Genomic DNA, 16,507 nt, shown 5'->3' with positions numbered 1-16,507 from the left:
CTTGCACACCAAATCTCCCAAATAACTCCATACCCTTTTAACTCAAGCTACAATCACTCTTGGTTGGACAATCTGCTTTATTTTACAGATGGCAGAGAAATGGAGAATCAAGATCCATCTGTAAGACAAGAATATAACTGACTATCCACCACAGGCTTGCCACCTCTTCCACATCTTCCAGGGCTCAGGAAATCTTGCAGAAGAAGCTCTTACTACTAACCTGACAACCAGTTCTAGCGTGATGGTGGCAGACACAGTGAGCAAGCACAACCAATCAAAGAAGAAATCCAGAGGCTACAAAGAATTCAACACTAAGTTAGACAGCCAACAGGCCTGCCATGGCTCAGGGATCATTGTGGAAGAGGGCTGGAAAGATTATGAGTTACAGAGCAGGCGAGAATAACCTGAGTCATGGTCCCCCACTCTCCCACTGGGACTGACTAAGGATGTCATGACCCACAGTAAATCCCTTAACCCCAGTGAGGAGGGCCCCAGTTAAAACGGGACAGGGGAGAGGGAATAAAAGAGTATAATATGTTAAAAATTAATTATTTTTTGTCTGCATTCTTTTTTTAAAATTTTATCATTAGTTATGTACATAGTATACATATATCCTCCTCCCTGTCATTCTACCTCTGCAGGGACCCTCCTCATTGGGGAATGTGGGCCATGCATTGTGGGGTTAGCCCTCAGTTATGGGTAAGAGGCAATGTCTCTGTGCATAATGTCCCAATATGTGGCTCTAACAATCTTTCTACCCCCTCGTCTGTGAATTTCCCTGAGCCATGTTGGGTTCATTTTAGGTCTACTTCAGTGATGAGGTCTTGGAAGCCTTGTGTCTCTGGATATCTGGTTTTGTAGGAGTTGAGTGATCACTGTGTCTGTCTACTTCACCCTTGTGTTAGTACTATGCTCACCAAGAAAGGAGCACTCTTGCTCATTTCCCCAATTTCTCTATGGTTTCAGCTGGGGCCCTGGTGAGGTGTAATGGGCTGATTCTCTCCTCAGGATCTGCATCCATCTGAAAAAGAGAATCAAATTCTCCAGTGAAGAGTGAAGTCAGCACCAGATAAATGGGATAAACATTAAAAAGTATATTGTAAACAGTAAATGTGGAGAGAACACAAAGACTAAGTGGATGCACTGGTGCAAACACAGCCTCATTGTCATTCATGAAAACAGAGCCATTATAGTTTCGCCAATAAGACATCACTGTAGTTCTCTACATTTCACCAGGGTCGCCTTTGTGTATACACTGGTTCACAGGGGATTCCCTATCCCCAGTGCACATGCACATACAGGCAAATTCTCCCATAGTAGCTGCTGTGTCTTCCTCATTCTCCTCACTACATCTTTACCTGTTTTACTATTTGCATCATTTTTTTTTCAGGACTCACTGAACAAAAATATAAAGCAAATATATAGCCCTAAAGATGTGTCATTCAATTTATCTACTAAGACTTAACCAGCATTTCCCTGTGAATGGGCCAGTACATTTAATCTTTGCTCTAAGTTGCATATTGTCTACTTCACTTCACTGGAGTCAGATATGCGATCTTGTATCACCATCAGTCCTTTTGTTTCGGTCTGCTCAGTTTGGTTTGTCAGGACCTGAAAGTGATCATCCTAATTACACAACCTCATTAAGCCCTTCCCAGATTTATCTTGATACATTTATAATCCAGAAGGATATAGAAATGTTACATTGGGAAATAGTTAAGGAATTACTCAAGAATCAAAAATAACTTGTTACCAGGAGTTTAGAGAGGGAAGGGTTTGTCAGGATTCCATAATTTCTGCCCTGTAAGGAGGTGACAGCAGGTGAGGTCAACCGGTTTATTAAAAAAATATTTTATTTATTTATTTGTGAGGAGAGAGAGGGTGGGGGGAGAGATTGTGTATGTCAGGGCCTTTGCCACTGCAAATGTGCTCCAGACACATGTACCACATTGTGGTCTTCCCCTATATGGGTACTGGGGAATCATACTCAGGCCATCGGGCTTTGCAAGGAAGTGCCTTTAGCTACTAAGCAATATCCCCAGCTGTGGTTATCAGCTGTTTCAAATATCTAATTGAAGGTTGCTTTCTGCTTGCTTTGGGTCACACACATTTCCCCCCTTTCTTCCTGCTGTTAAGCTTCTAGGCTTTAAGCCTTTTGTCATCTTGACTTCATTTACTGTCCCTCCTTTCCAGTCCCTAGTCTTCCTCCCTAACCCAATAACCTCTCTCTGATTCCTAATGACTTTCTTATTTTCAATCTTATTTTGCTCATTAGAGACTACATCTGACTTACTTACACAGTTTAATTCAACACACAAAGATGTTCCTGTTGCCAGTAATCACACAAAGGCCATTGTTGATCCTTGTGCATAAGAGGAAGAAATGGGTGTAATTTATTTTAGTTCTATACCAAATTTGCTTCTAATTCTGCCCTACAAAGTATGCTTATCATATTAGGTGAAAACTCTACATCATGACATTGTCTTTTGTGATTAATTCTAAAACTATTTCCTCCTGCATATTACCAATTATCTTAATATTTATTTAATAGGATAATTTGGCACCTCTGTAAGTTTGTGTGTTACATGTAAATATTCAAGTTATAAAGTCAAGTGCAATGTCAAGCAGATCATGAACCTGCTGGAAGACCCTAAAGAGATTCATGTCACATGACCGAACAGCTATAGCCACATAATTATGGTCCATGTCCTTCAACTAACTTCAACATTCAATATATACACATGATCTTAAAAGGATACAAAAATTAAATCTTCAAAGAACTGAATTTAAAATTGCTGGCTCTGGGGCTGGAAAGATGTTAAGGCACTTGCCTGCAAAACCTAAGGACCCATGTTTGATCTCTCTCCAGATCCTACATAAGCCAGATGCACAAAGGTGAGGCAAGTGCAATGTCACACATGCACACTAGGAGTTCGATTGTAATGGCTGGCTCTGGCATGCCAATTCTCTCTCTCTCTCTCTCTCTCTCTTTCTTAAAAAATGTGTGGGCTCTGTCTAAGGACCATGCTAGTAATCTTATTGCAGATTGTTTTATTATTTATTTTTCTTGAAAAATAAATTGCACATATTCCTTCTTTTAAATTAAGGTATTACATGCTGCTATTGCACAGGTATGCACATCTTGTATGGCTGGTTGATTGTGTAGCTTGCATGATCCCTTGCTTGGTAACACTGTTGGCGACCATTATACCCCAGCTCACTCACATAACACTTGCAGCACTATGAGAGCTAGCCAGCAAGGAGCTGGATTCCTTCTTGGTTCCAGCATGATCTCTCTATGCCTGGTGTTACCAGGTTGTGGTGTCTTTAGCAATAAAGTCTTGCCATTTTATATCTGGTGGGTACCCAAGTGCTTTGGCAATGGCCTGCATTGTTTTGAGGGCCTCCTTGACTTGGCATTCCTGACCCCACAGTAAATACTGATAAATCAATTAAAAAGGATCCTCAGTGAAATGGGACCAGGGGAGAGGGAACATTAGAGTATAGCACAATGGGAATATGAACAATATGCAATTGTTTTATAAGAAAACTTCACAATAAAAAAAAACATTAAAAGTACCAAAATCAAAAGATCATTAGATTACAAATGCTGAAAACTAGGATATTTTTAAAATTTCTATGATAATGAAAGTCCTTCAAACACTGAGGTAATGTCTTCTGTTTTTTTGCTTTCTTTCTTGCACTGCATTTTATTCATATGTATCCTGAAGAGTAGATGTGAGAACCACATATCAGAAAGAACTCATTGAACTTCGGTTGAGTAGATTAGAGAAGTAAGGAATGACGTGAAGGTGGAGCAGAGTGAAGCGACCTTTCCAGCCTGGTCCTGCACATGGACACTGATGGCCATGGTACTGCCATCATCATGATTTCCATGAGGTCAAATGATGCCTAATGAAATGCTTTCAAGTATAGTGCCCATGCAATTACCATGAAGCAAGTCCAGTGACTAGTGAGTGAAAGCCAGGAGAGGGGCTTAGCTAGTGAGATATTATAACTGATATGACAACACAAGGGTATTGGGGAAAACATTACTCAGTTCTATTTAATCTCACTGGAAAACTACTGCCCTGTGCTCACAGTCTGTGTCAGAGGTTTATCTGCATTATCTGTCTAGTAGATTCCTCAGGCACAGCTATAACTACCTTCTGTTTCTGCAAGAAAGTGTGCTGAGGCTGAGAACATGCTAGCTGCATTTTTCCCAAGCAATTCAGAGGACATATAAGCCTCATAGATTATTGACTTTTTAAAATAATATATCTTGATCCAGAAATACCTAAATAGATAATCAGTCCTGTGTTTACAACATCAATTTAAAAAGAGAAATGGTAATAAATTTATACAGATAAGAAACCAGATTAACTTGCTGGACTATCATATTCTATTCATCATATCTGTGTGTGTGTGTGTGTGTGTAAACACAATATGCTGCATATTTACCTTAACTATATTGTTTGAAAGGAAATAAAGAATAAAGGCTGCACACTTTACACTCACCAGTTGTATTTTCAATCCCCATCTTTTCTTTTTCCATACCACTTTTCATCTACCAACATGCTATATATTATTCTAAGGACTGTTAACAGACTCCTGCTATAGGCTACAAGCTCCATGAAGTCAGTCATCTGTTTTCTCCATTGATGTATTCCAGGTGTCTAGACTAATGTCCATTGCTTATGCACATACTTATACACAACAATTCTGTAATGAAAACTAATAATTTTATATTGAGATTTTATTCTACATCTTATGTAGGTTCTGTAATCAGTGTTCATAAGCTACAAAGTGCCAAACATTTTCCCCGAGGACAAGGAAATAAATAATTTGAGCTTTACAAGCCATGAAGTCTCTATCACAAATATTCAACTCTACTATTATAGTATAAAATAGCTTTAGGTTATAGTGAATACCAGTAATCCCACTAAGGAGGGCCCTCAGTGGAATGGGGCAGAAAGGAGAGAATTGATGGGACTAACATGTGATATATCCACACAACTTTCTACTTAATAAAAACTGAATATGGCTGGGTTCCAGTAAAATATGAGCAAAGCTGTTGAATATAATTTCAAGGTGCTATGAAATCATTTTTTTTAACCCCAGATATTTAGAAGGTAAAATCTTTTGGCATGATTTGGCTTTCAGGTGATTGATTAACAATATAATTTCCAATAATGCTCTTTAGGAGAATTTTCTTGAGAATAAAGTACCCTGTTAGTTAACACCTTGGCATCTTCGTGATAGACAAGGAGGAGGACTTGACAAATCCAATGACCTTATCATTGCCTTTGTACTTCTTAAAGGGACACCACAGAAGTGCCAGTCCAGCCTTTCTTCTTAATTTGTGCTTGTATTATTATTTTTTTCCAAATTTTTATTAACAACTTCCATGATTATAAAAAATATCCTATGGCAATACCCTCCCTCCCCCCACTTTCCCCTTTGAAATTCCATTCTCCATCATATCCCCTCCCCATTTCAAGCAGTTTCTCTTTTATTTTGATGTCATGATCTTTTCCTCCTCTTACGCTGGTCTTGTGTAGGTAGTGTCAGGCACTGTGAGACCATGTATATCCTGGCCATTTTGTGTCTGGAGGGAGCACATTATATGGAGTCCTACCCTTCCTTTGGCTCTTACATTCTTTCCACCACCTCTTCCACAATGGACCCTGAGCCTTGGAAGGTGTGACAGAGATATTACAGTATTGAGCACTCTGGTCACTTCTTTCCAGCACCATGATGCCTTCTGGGTCATCCCAAGGTCACTGCCATCTGAAAAGAGAAGATTCTCTACCAAAAGTGAGAGTAGCATTAATATAGGGTATGAATATTAAGAGAAGTGCTTACTGGGCAGTTTGATAAGCATAGTATATACATTTAGCCAGACAGCAGCAGACATTACACCCCTAGGGCTCATGACTACCCCTGCTTTAAGTTTTCAGTATCAGGGATGTATTCCCTCCCATGGAGTGGGCCTCCAGTCCAATTCGAGGTCAGTTGGTTTCCACTATGACAGACATGTCACTATTGCACCCATTGGCTCATTTGGCCTGGCTGGCCAAAATAAGGCTTGCAGTGTCCACTGTTGAGTACCTTCACTGGTGATTTCTCTTTCTCCCATTGAACTGCATGCAGAATGGCTTCTTCCAGGTTTCTGTCAGCTTGTATTATTATTTTCAATAAGGATTTCTTGACAATAATCTTTTTAAAACCACATGTCTTTTGTATGAATGCTTGTTACATTGAGCTAGAAGGATAAAAATCTATCAATCAAGTCCAGGTAAGCTGCTGTGTGCCACAGTCTGCTGAGAGCAAGGCACCCAGTAACCTGATACAGCACTATATATTCACAAAAGTACCACAAAGGATCTGTATCCGAAACCTTTTGATGCAGGATTTGTGTCAATCTTAACCCAGGGGTTAAAATTCAGTTTAATTCATTTTATTACATTTAAAAACTAGATACATAATATTTTCTTTTTGTTTCCCCAATGGTTGGTTTTGCCTACTCACCTCCTCTCTGAAGATCTTAAATCTGGTATAATGGCTTCACTCCACATAATAAAACTGAAGAAAAATTTCCATTTCAAATTATCCCATTAAATGATTATTAAAAATAACTTCTGTGCTTCTTCCCTCCCTTCCCTGGCCACCAACAATCACTAATGGGTATCTCATGCCAGTTTTCAGTCTGTTCTAAGGAGAATAACATGCACTAAGGCCCACAGTTATCCGCATGTGAGGTCTGTGATGTTCTATTACTGCATCTGGACTCTGCTAGACTTTGTCATCTGTCTCTCCCCTAGCGCCAATCACTCTATCCCCTACCTATGCTCAACTAGATAACAGACTGTCACAGCTCCTGGATTCTGCTCTTGTACAACATCCCCTTAGCAAAATCTTTACCGAAGACTCACAACCAAGCCCATCTCATCCTCTTAAGGACCACTTGGTGAAACCTTATATCTGGATGATGGTGTCTGTGTGACATTCTAGTTTCTGCCCTCAATGCTGCTTGATAATTCATGCATTTATTTAACAAATAGACACTAGTATTTACACCTTGCCAGTTCTGCTAACAGCAAATACATTAGCAATGAAAACACAACATGGAGTTTACATTCAAGTGATGGAAGACATACCCTAAAACTGGATGAAATAAATAAGTTATTAACCACAATGTGCTAAATTCTATGCAAATAAAAGTGAGTTAAATGGAAAAGTGGATGGTAACATTTTGATTAAATATTAAACTGTCAAAACCAGCCTCATTGGGGGCTGGCAAGTAGTTCCTTGTCAGTTCTCTCGTTCGCAATCCCATGTCCCTTGTGTCTTTTCTCAGATCCCAGGATGAACCAAACCTCAGCTCCCATCTTCTGAATCATGAAGGTAAGTAACCAATGCTCAAACTGCTGCAACACTTACCATAACACTATCCTTGCCTCCAGTTTTGGGGAGGCCTTCTTCATGATCCAGGCCAGTCTCTTTGTGGGAACATGGTTCCTATTTCCTCCTTCTTTCCAAAGATCCCCACAGATTTTGTTTCTTCCCTATAATAACATATATCTTCCACCTGGATCACTCTCTTAGGTAACCTCTTACGTTATAATTAGCAACAGTGTGTCCTAAAGCACTGTCTTTACTCCAAAATGCTTCTAAGATCTCAGTTCACCCTTGGATGTCAGACAAGCTTCTTTGTTAATACACCTTCCATTCTATATCATTCATACATGTGACCACAGAAATCTGGCTTCTCTCCTCCAGAATGGCAAGTGCTAAGGATCATCACAACATAGGACAAAACAGAACAGAACCACTTACTAAAACTTGTGATTTTACATAAAAATCTTTGAATCTCAGTAGAAAATAATAAGGTAGGTATGGTTGCATTATTATTTTTTAATTTTATTGACAACTTCTATACTTACAGACAATAAACCATGATGTTTCCCTCCCCGTCCCACTTTCCCCTTCTCACCTCCCCTACCCATCACCCTTTCTCTGAGAGTCTCTCTTTTATTTTGATGTCATCATCTTTTTCTCCTATTATGAGGATCTTGTGAAGGTATTGTTAGGCACTGTGAGGACATGGATATCAAGGCCAATTTCTGTCTGGAAAGTTGCATTGTAAGGAGTGGTACCCTTCCACTGGCTCTTCATTCTTTCTGCCACCTCTTCCACAATGGACCCTGAGCTTTGGAGGGTGTGATACAGATGTTACAGTGGTGGTGGACACTTCTCTGTCCCTTCTTCTCAGTACTACGTTGCCTTTGGGTCATCCAAGTGGTCATCACTATTGAAAAGAGAATTTTCTTTAACCAAAAGTGAGAGTAGCATTAATATATGAATATGAACATTAAGTGTAGTGCTTTCAGGGAAGTTTGGCTAGAATAATATATACATTTAGTTAGACAAGAGCAGGCTTTCTACCCCTAAGGCTCATGAACTCACATGCCATAGGCTTTTGATTAGGTTTTCAGTACCAGGCATGTATTACCTCCCACAGAGGAGACCTTCAGTCCAGTTAGAGAGCAGCTGGTTTCCCCCAGAGCAGCCATGCCACTATTGTACCAGTTTGATCATTTGGCCTGTCTGGCCAAACTTAAAGCTTCTAGCACCTACTGTTTTCACCACTGATGACTTCTGTCTCCCATAGAGCTGCATACAGTGTAGCTTTTTCCAGCTTTCAGTCAACTGGTCTACAGGGAAAAGGTTTTCTGCTCAGCACCAGCTTGATTTCTCAGTGACTTTGCCACTCAGGCATGTGAGGTATTCAGCAATAGGGTCTTACCATCTGTTCCTCATGGGAAACCAAGGGTCTTGGCAATAGCCTGTAATGGTTTGGAGGCAACAGGGACCTCCCTGGTCAACCACTCACTGGAAGGTATCCTATCTCTGAAAAATTTCTAGTAGCAATCTATGGCTTCTGGATGTGCCATTATTCAAAAAAGCAGGTTTTCATATGTCTTATTCAAAATATCTTGAATTTTGATTGACCCTCCTCCCCCCACCCCACCCTTCTTTTATGTAATCCTTTCCCCTGGCCTTGCTTAGGCCTTTCCCCTCCCTGTAATCTGTTTGCATTATTATTTTAAGACATCTACTTTAACTACCTTTATGGGTCCCTCCTGCCTCTTAAATTTTGACCCATTTTAACTTTTTGGTAAATGTTCTCTCTTTAGGAAATGTTACAGATGTTTGTGGGTTATTTTGTTTGTTTGTTTGTTTTTCAAGGTAGGGTCTCACTCTGGCTCAGGCTGACCTGGAATTCACTATGGAGTCTCAGGGTGGCCTCGAACTCATGGCGATCCTCCTACCTCTGCCTCCTGAGTGCTGGGATTAAAGGCGTGCGCCACCACGCCCGGCTGTTTGTGGTTTTGACTATCACAGAAGCATACACTCGTGAGGCCCAGCCCTGCAGAGCATTGAAGCAAATGCAGGAACCTTGTGAGTACAGAACCCTCTGTGACAGCACAGGTCACACATCTGTGAGGCTTTCCAGAATCAGACATTCCCAGCTATCCCCACTTCTACTTCTGCACATTGTGGTGGTTTGATTCAGGTGTCCCCCACATAATTGTGTTCTAAGTGCTGGGTGCCCAGATGATGGCAATTTGGAAATTAAAGCCTCCAGGAGGTAGAATATTATTAGGGGCAAGCTTATGGGTGTGATAGCCAGTGTCCCCTTGCCAGTGTTTAACACACTCTCCTGCTGTTACTGTCCATCTCATGTTGTTCAGGAGGGGATGTCCACCCTCTGCTCATGCCATCATTTTTTTCCCTGCCATGGAGCTTGCCCTCAAGACCATAAGGCAAAATATATATTTTTTCCTACAAGCTGCTCTTGTTCGGGTGATTTCTGTCAGCAATGTGAACCTGACAGCAACAATGGCTGACACTCCTTGATTGTGAGATACATGGCAATAAGCACACATTCAGGAGCTATCCACCTGTGATTGAATGTTTACTCTGCCATATACTAACTGTGAGGTTCTGGCCCCATTATTAAATCCCTTCTTTCCCCCAGCCTCCACTGTTATCAAATTTGGATCTGAAGTGTTACTAGAATACTTTAATAAACTCATGAAAATAATTTGGAAGAAAGCCTGAAGTGTGGTTAGCCTTCACTACCATCACTTACTCTGTGGTTCTCCTAATTCTTGGGTCATTTATTTTTAGTTTCCATGATAGGAATCTCCTGCCTCTTAATTGATGACTCACTTCAGTTTCTAGTAGTTATTATCTCTTTAGAGGTGGCCATGAACTCACAGTGATCCTCCTACCTCTGCCTCCTGAGTGCTGGGATTAAAGGCGTGCGCCACCACACCTGGTCAAATAAATTTTCTTTAGAAAGCTTCTTGTTTTGTGGTTTTAACTATTACAGAAGCATATGCTTATCAATCTAAACTCCATGGGCCTAACTCTGATCTTTCCACAGCCCAGCTACAGATCTACATATCCAAATGCCCACTGAACACATGCTGTGCACCTACAATGAAGTGCATGACCTTCCTTCCATAGTCCAAAAGCCACTATCTCACACAATCCCTGAATTCTCTGCAGGGCACATCAACTTGTTTGTATATTTGTTACTGATAGAATTCCTACAGGTTTAACAATGGTCTTATTCATTCTATATTCATAAACTAATTCAGTACATGGCTCAGATACCAAGTATTGAATTGAATGCAAAGGCTTTTTGCTTAAAGGATTTCACTCCACATCACTGGCATAAAGACATTCAGCTTCAGTCCCAGGCACATTCCCAGGGGACTGGTGTCCAGTTTTGCAGTGAATGTTGTCTCACCCAGAACTACTTTACCACATGCCCATTAAAATTTGGATCAATTGTCAAAGTTATCAGATTCTATGTCCAAATATTGGATAGAACACCTAGAAAATGAGTAAGACTTTCATCATTAAGTTACTTTTCCTTTTTCTGATTAAATATTTACTCAAAACCATAAAGCAATAATATTTTGGGACTCTAGATTTTCTCAAAAAAACTTAAAATGTTAAGTTAGTGTGTTGATTTGACCATCTGTACTCCATCTAACACAACCAATGAGTATAGACATGATTATATTTTGAGGCCAAGCGTTCTCATGGTGAAGTTATTTTTAGTGGGCTACTTGTGTCTTAATGACCTATTTGTACAAGTGTAGAGTTAGCACACCATAAGATGTGACCTCCATAATTTTACACAAGACATACACACCACAGGAAAGGCTTCTGTTGTATTTTATGCCATCTCTTTCCCAAGTCACTTATTGTCATTGTTTCTTTGTAGTTGCATTCACTCATGACATTGAAAATAGATATTAATCATACATAATGAGTTTCATTACTGTCTCTGTGGCCTCCTGCTCTCTCCAAGTCCACCTTGTGGTGGCGTTGCAGTCCCCTTTCTCCAGGCTGCTGGGTTAGAATTGAGAACATTTTCTTATTTTCCCTTACTTTACCTTTCTTTTTATTCCAACATGTTAAGACAGTTCTTGTTTTCTTGACTCCTGTGTTTGTCCTCCTTTTCTCCCCTCCAAAGATCACTTCTCCTTCATTACTCTTCTCACTCACAGAATTTCTCAGTGGAAGCTCCTCATCTGTCATCTCACCCTGGAAATCCCAATAAATTTTCTTTCCTTCTTTTTTTTTTTTTTTTTTTTTTAGTCTAGGCTGACCTGGAATTCACTCTGCATTTTCAGGGTGGCCATGAACTCACAGTGATCCTCCTACCTCTGCCTCCTGAGTGCTGGGATTAAAGGCGTGCGCCACCACACCTGGTCAAATAAATTTTCTTAAAGCTTCAACTTAGTGTCTTCAGTCATGAGTAGTACAATTATGATGATCAACAAAACTATTTATTCAAAATATCAAAAAAAATCTGACTAAGTCATAGTATTGGGTATCAGATACTTGCACGGAAGTGTGAACTTTTACAAGGATTTCATTAAGAAGCATGTAGGAGGTCAGCCATGGTCCTGCATTGTGTTCTTTGTATGGCTGTCATATAATATTGTGGTGGTTGGATTCAGGTGTCCCCCACAAACTTAGGTGTTCAGAATGCTTGATTCCCAGATGATTGAGATTTAGGAATTAATGCCTCTTGGAGTCAGTATATTGTTGGGGTTGGGCTTATGGGTATTACAGCCAGTTTCCCCTTGAACCCTTGAAAGTGTTTGGCACACTATCCTGTTGCTATTATCCACTTTATGTTGGCCAGGGGGTGATGTCCACCCTCTGCTCATGCCATCATTTCCCCTTGCATCATGGAGCTTCCCTTTGAGTCTGTAAGCCAAAATAACCCCCCCCCTTTTTTTTCCCAAAAGCTGCTCTTGGTCAGGTAGTTTCTGCCAGCAGTGTGAACCTGACTGCAATAGTAATGTTGGTACTGAGGAGTGGTGTCATATGCTGCTAGACACCTTGGCTTTGGCTTTTTGGAGCTGACTTTCAAGAGGAATGTGGATAAATATGAAACATTGGCCTACGAGACACCTTATAGTGCTGTACGTAAAGCTTGATGGACTGTTCTGTTCAGAGTTGCAAGACCTGAATGCAGTAAGAACTATGAACTGCGAGGTTTGGCTTATGAGGATGAAGAGCTTTGCTTAGACTGGGCTAGAAGCAGTTTGCATGAGTCTTGCTGTTATACCCATATCCTGTTCTAAGAATTTGTGCAGGGTTGCATTGCATAGACATGGACTGGTGTGAGCAGAGGGATATGGCACAGAAAGAAACTTCTGCCTGTTCAGCTGTAATTGTATGAGATTGGGCCAGCTCACCTACACTGGGGCAACAGGAAGAATATAGACTCTTGAAGGGGCTTGAATGCTCAAGGAGTGTCCTGTTCTTCAAAGTCTGCTTTATCCCCCACCCCCGGATTAACAAATTGGCACTCCAACTGGTATTATGGAGTATAAGATATGCAGGAAGAAAGGGTCGTTGAATTTGCAACATGGTCTTGTGTTTTGGAAATGGCCATGGGCAGTGTGAAGAAGGTTTGGTGGATGCCTGTGAGGCAACCGGATGGGGCTGGGAGGATGGATCATGGGTTGCAGTGGAGGCATAGTGGAGATGCTGGGACCTGGAGATGGCTGCTAAGGAGAGCTGCAGACCCTGAATGAAGTTTTCCAGGACTGTGAGTAGCCTAGCTGGAGGGGCAGAATTGGAATACCAGAGACTTGTTGCTGATTAGAGTTATCAGACATGGAGATTTTTCAATGACTGGAGTTGTTGGACTTTGAGGTAGAGCTTATTGTTTGTCCTGGTTAAATCTTGTATTGGTTGAATGATTCTTTGCTATGCCCAATGCCATCTTTTGCAGTGTGAATATTTATTCTGTGTCATTATAAGTTTTGGGGGGAGTTTTGGTATTATGGCTCAGTTAAAAGACCATGGGGATGTTTGAACATCATTAAAAACTATGGGGACTTTTAAAGTTGGATTGAATGTATTGTATTTTATATCATGTATGGATATCAGTTTTTGAGGACCAGGGGCAGAATGTGGTTCCCCATAAACTTAAATGTTCTGAATTCTAGGTTCCCAGATGATGGAGATTTGGGAAGTAAAGCCTCCTGGAGGGAGTATATTGTTGGGGGTGGGCTTATGGATATTATAGCCAGTTTTCCCTTGCTAGTGTTTGGCACAGTATGCTATTGCTATTGTCTACCTTATGTTGGCTAGGGGGTGATGTCCACCCTCTGCTAATGCCATCATTGCCCCCTGCCATCATGGAGCTTCACCTTGAGTCTGTAAGCCAAAATAAACCTTTTTTCCCCAAAGCTACTTTTGGTAAGGTGATTTCTGCGAGCAATGTGAACCTGACTGCAACAACTATGAACCACATCTTGTCATGAGATGCATCAAAGTGGCTCCAACAAGAAGGAGGACTAGGAGAGTAATGGGTTTTCAAATTGTGAGCTATGAACCAGCATGAAATGAAAAAGAGTATCTCATCAAGAAAAAAAATGATTATGCAGGCCATTTTGTGTCTGGAGGAGCATGTTATAAGGAGTCCTACCCTTCCCTTGGCTCTTGACACAAGGCAATCATAAATGGAGGAAAAGATCATGACAGCAAAATAAAAGAGAGACTGATTGAGATGGGGAGGGGATATGATGGAGAATGGAATTTCAAAGGGGAAAATGGGAGAGTGGAGGGAGGGTATTACCATGAGATACTTTTTACAATCATGGAAAATGTTAATAAAAATTGAGAAAAAAATGATCTCAGCTTATGAAAATGCTTCAGAAGTTTCACATAAGAAAACGTGCAAATTCCATGTCATCTCAGAGAACTAAGATCAACAGGAAAGCACTCTAGAGAAGCATACTTCAGCTCAAAGTGAAGAAGAACATTCCAACAGTCAGAGCTGGATTAACATGAACAGGGTGTCACAGAGATTTATACAGTGCTTGTTCTTAGAGAGCTTTAAGGAAAGAACAGATCAAGAGTGAATTGAAGTACCATCACTGTGATATTTTATGAACATTAAAAGTCAGCATACAAAGTGATGGGATATACATATATATATATATATATATATATATATATATATATATATATATATACACACACACACACAGACACACACATACATACATACATACGTATATATATGCTGTTGTCCTTTATATTTATATAAATATCATTATATTTTGTTATTGTTCAACCTTATATTAATTAGTTTTCTTATTGCTGTGGAAAATACCTGACAAAAGTAACTTAAAAGGACATGTTTATTTTTGGCTTATACTTTGAGTATGTACTACATCATGGTAGGGAGGGCATGTTGGCATGTTGGCAGGAGCATGAAGCAGCTGGTCACAGGGTGCCTGCCTTCAGGACATAAAGAGCTATGAATACCAATATCCAGCTCTTTTTCTTTTCTTTTTTTTTCTTTCTTTCTTTTTTTTGGTTTTTCAAGGTAGGGTTTCACATTAGCTCAGACTGACCTGGAATTCACTATGTAGCCTCAGGGTGGCCTCGAACTCACAGCGATCCTCCTACCTCTACCTCCCAAGTGCTGGGATTAAAGGCATGCGCCACCACGCCCAGCTCACTTTCTCCATTTTTAATTCATTGCAGGACCCTTTACCCATGTAATAAGGTCTTCCCACTTTGATTAATCCAATCTAGAAAATTTCTCATGGGCAAGCCAATCCAATTAGGTTGACAAGATTACCTCTCCCACACGTCTGCTGCCATCCCACCCACTGTCGCCTCTTACTGGTGACCTTTCTCCCTGAAAATAAGCAGGATGAAGATAGAAATGTGGTTCGTGTGTCTCCGGGCCATCACTGCAGACGACCTGCAGTTTCAGCTGAACTAAGACTAGGGAGAAATATCTTGCTGTGGTAGAATGCAACACAGTGATGGTCACAGATTAAAAAAAAAAAAAAAGCTAGATGGAACTCAGGAGTGCTTCCAGTATGGGAACCACCATGAAATCCCCATACTCTGTATTCAAAGACCGGGAGCCAATCCTGCTTTAATGGAGCTTTAATAAGTTCCTTAAATGGGTGTTTTCCCTGTGATATGGAAAATTAATGAAGAAAACCTCCTAGTTATTCTTGGTGGTGCTAAATATCAGTCTACTCTTCTTGGTCCTAAGTTATATCACAATATTATTGCTTTAAATTGTTTCTCTCCTTTCTTCCTTTTTCCTTTATTAGCCTTTTAGCATAGATAAATGATATTGATTCTATATCGTGAGAATTCCTCTTCATGGAGAGGATGCAGATATGCTATATAAGTCTGTAAGGGTCCAGAAGGGAATGAAAGATAGGTAGAGATAGGGGAAGATAGGGGGAAGAGAAGGAGACAGGGAAAGAGACACTGAACACAGAAAAAGAAGATTTACAAAGTATAGGGAAATAAATGACTCCTGGCCTAATAACAAACAACACAAAGACATGAATGAGCTGAGCCATAATCTCAGGGACTTTCCTAAATTTAGAAAGTACCAAGTAGTGGTGGTCATGACGTGAGAACAGAGAACGGAAGTCAGAACAGCACCATGAGTATGACAACAGAAAAGATTTGCACCATCAAGTCAGTATTTCAATACTTCCAGTTAGATCAAACTCTTAGTTCATAGTACAAACCTTCAGCTCATTTCTTCCCTGACAAGTCACCCGTGATGCTGTGTTTAGAAAGTACTGTCAGCACATGCTGTTCTAAAACCATGTCAGACTTATGAAAGCCACACTGAGGGGAAAAATAAACCTAAATTTTTTTTGTATGAGACTCATCTCCAAAAGATCAACTTAATCCAAGTGACAGCACATTGACAGAGAAGGATTGGCAGAGGGAGATTTAGTTCTCTGTCATACCAAAGATTTATGGTTAAATTTTGCTTCTCAGTGAAGATCAAACATTTCATTATATATTGCAGAAGCAAGGATTTTTATAAATGTTTTAAGGAAAATATTTTCATCAGTCTAACTGCATGATTATTTCTTGTTTTTCTACATATCTCCATCTTAAA

The sequence above is a fragment of the Jaculus jaculus genome, chromosome 1 (genome assembly GCF_020740685.1).
Source record: "Jaculus jaculus isolate mJacJac1 chromosome 1, mJacJac1.mat.Y.cur, whole genome shotgun sequence".
Taxonomy (NCBI): Eukaryota; Metazoa; Chordata; class Mammalia; order Rodentia; family Dipodidae; genus Jaculus; species Jaculus jaculus.
This window is presented reverse-complemented; position numbering follows the sequence as displayed.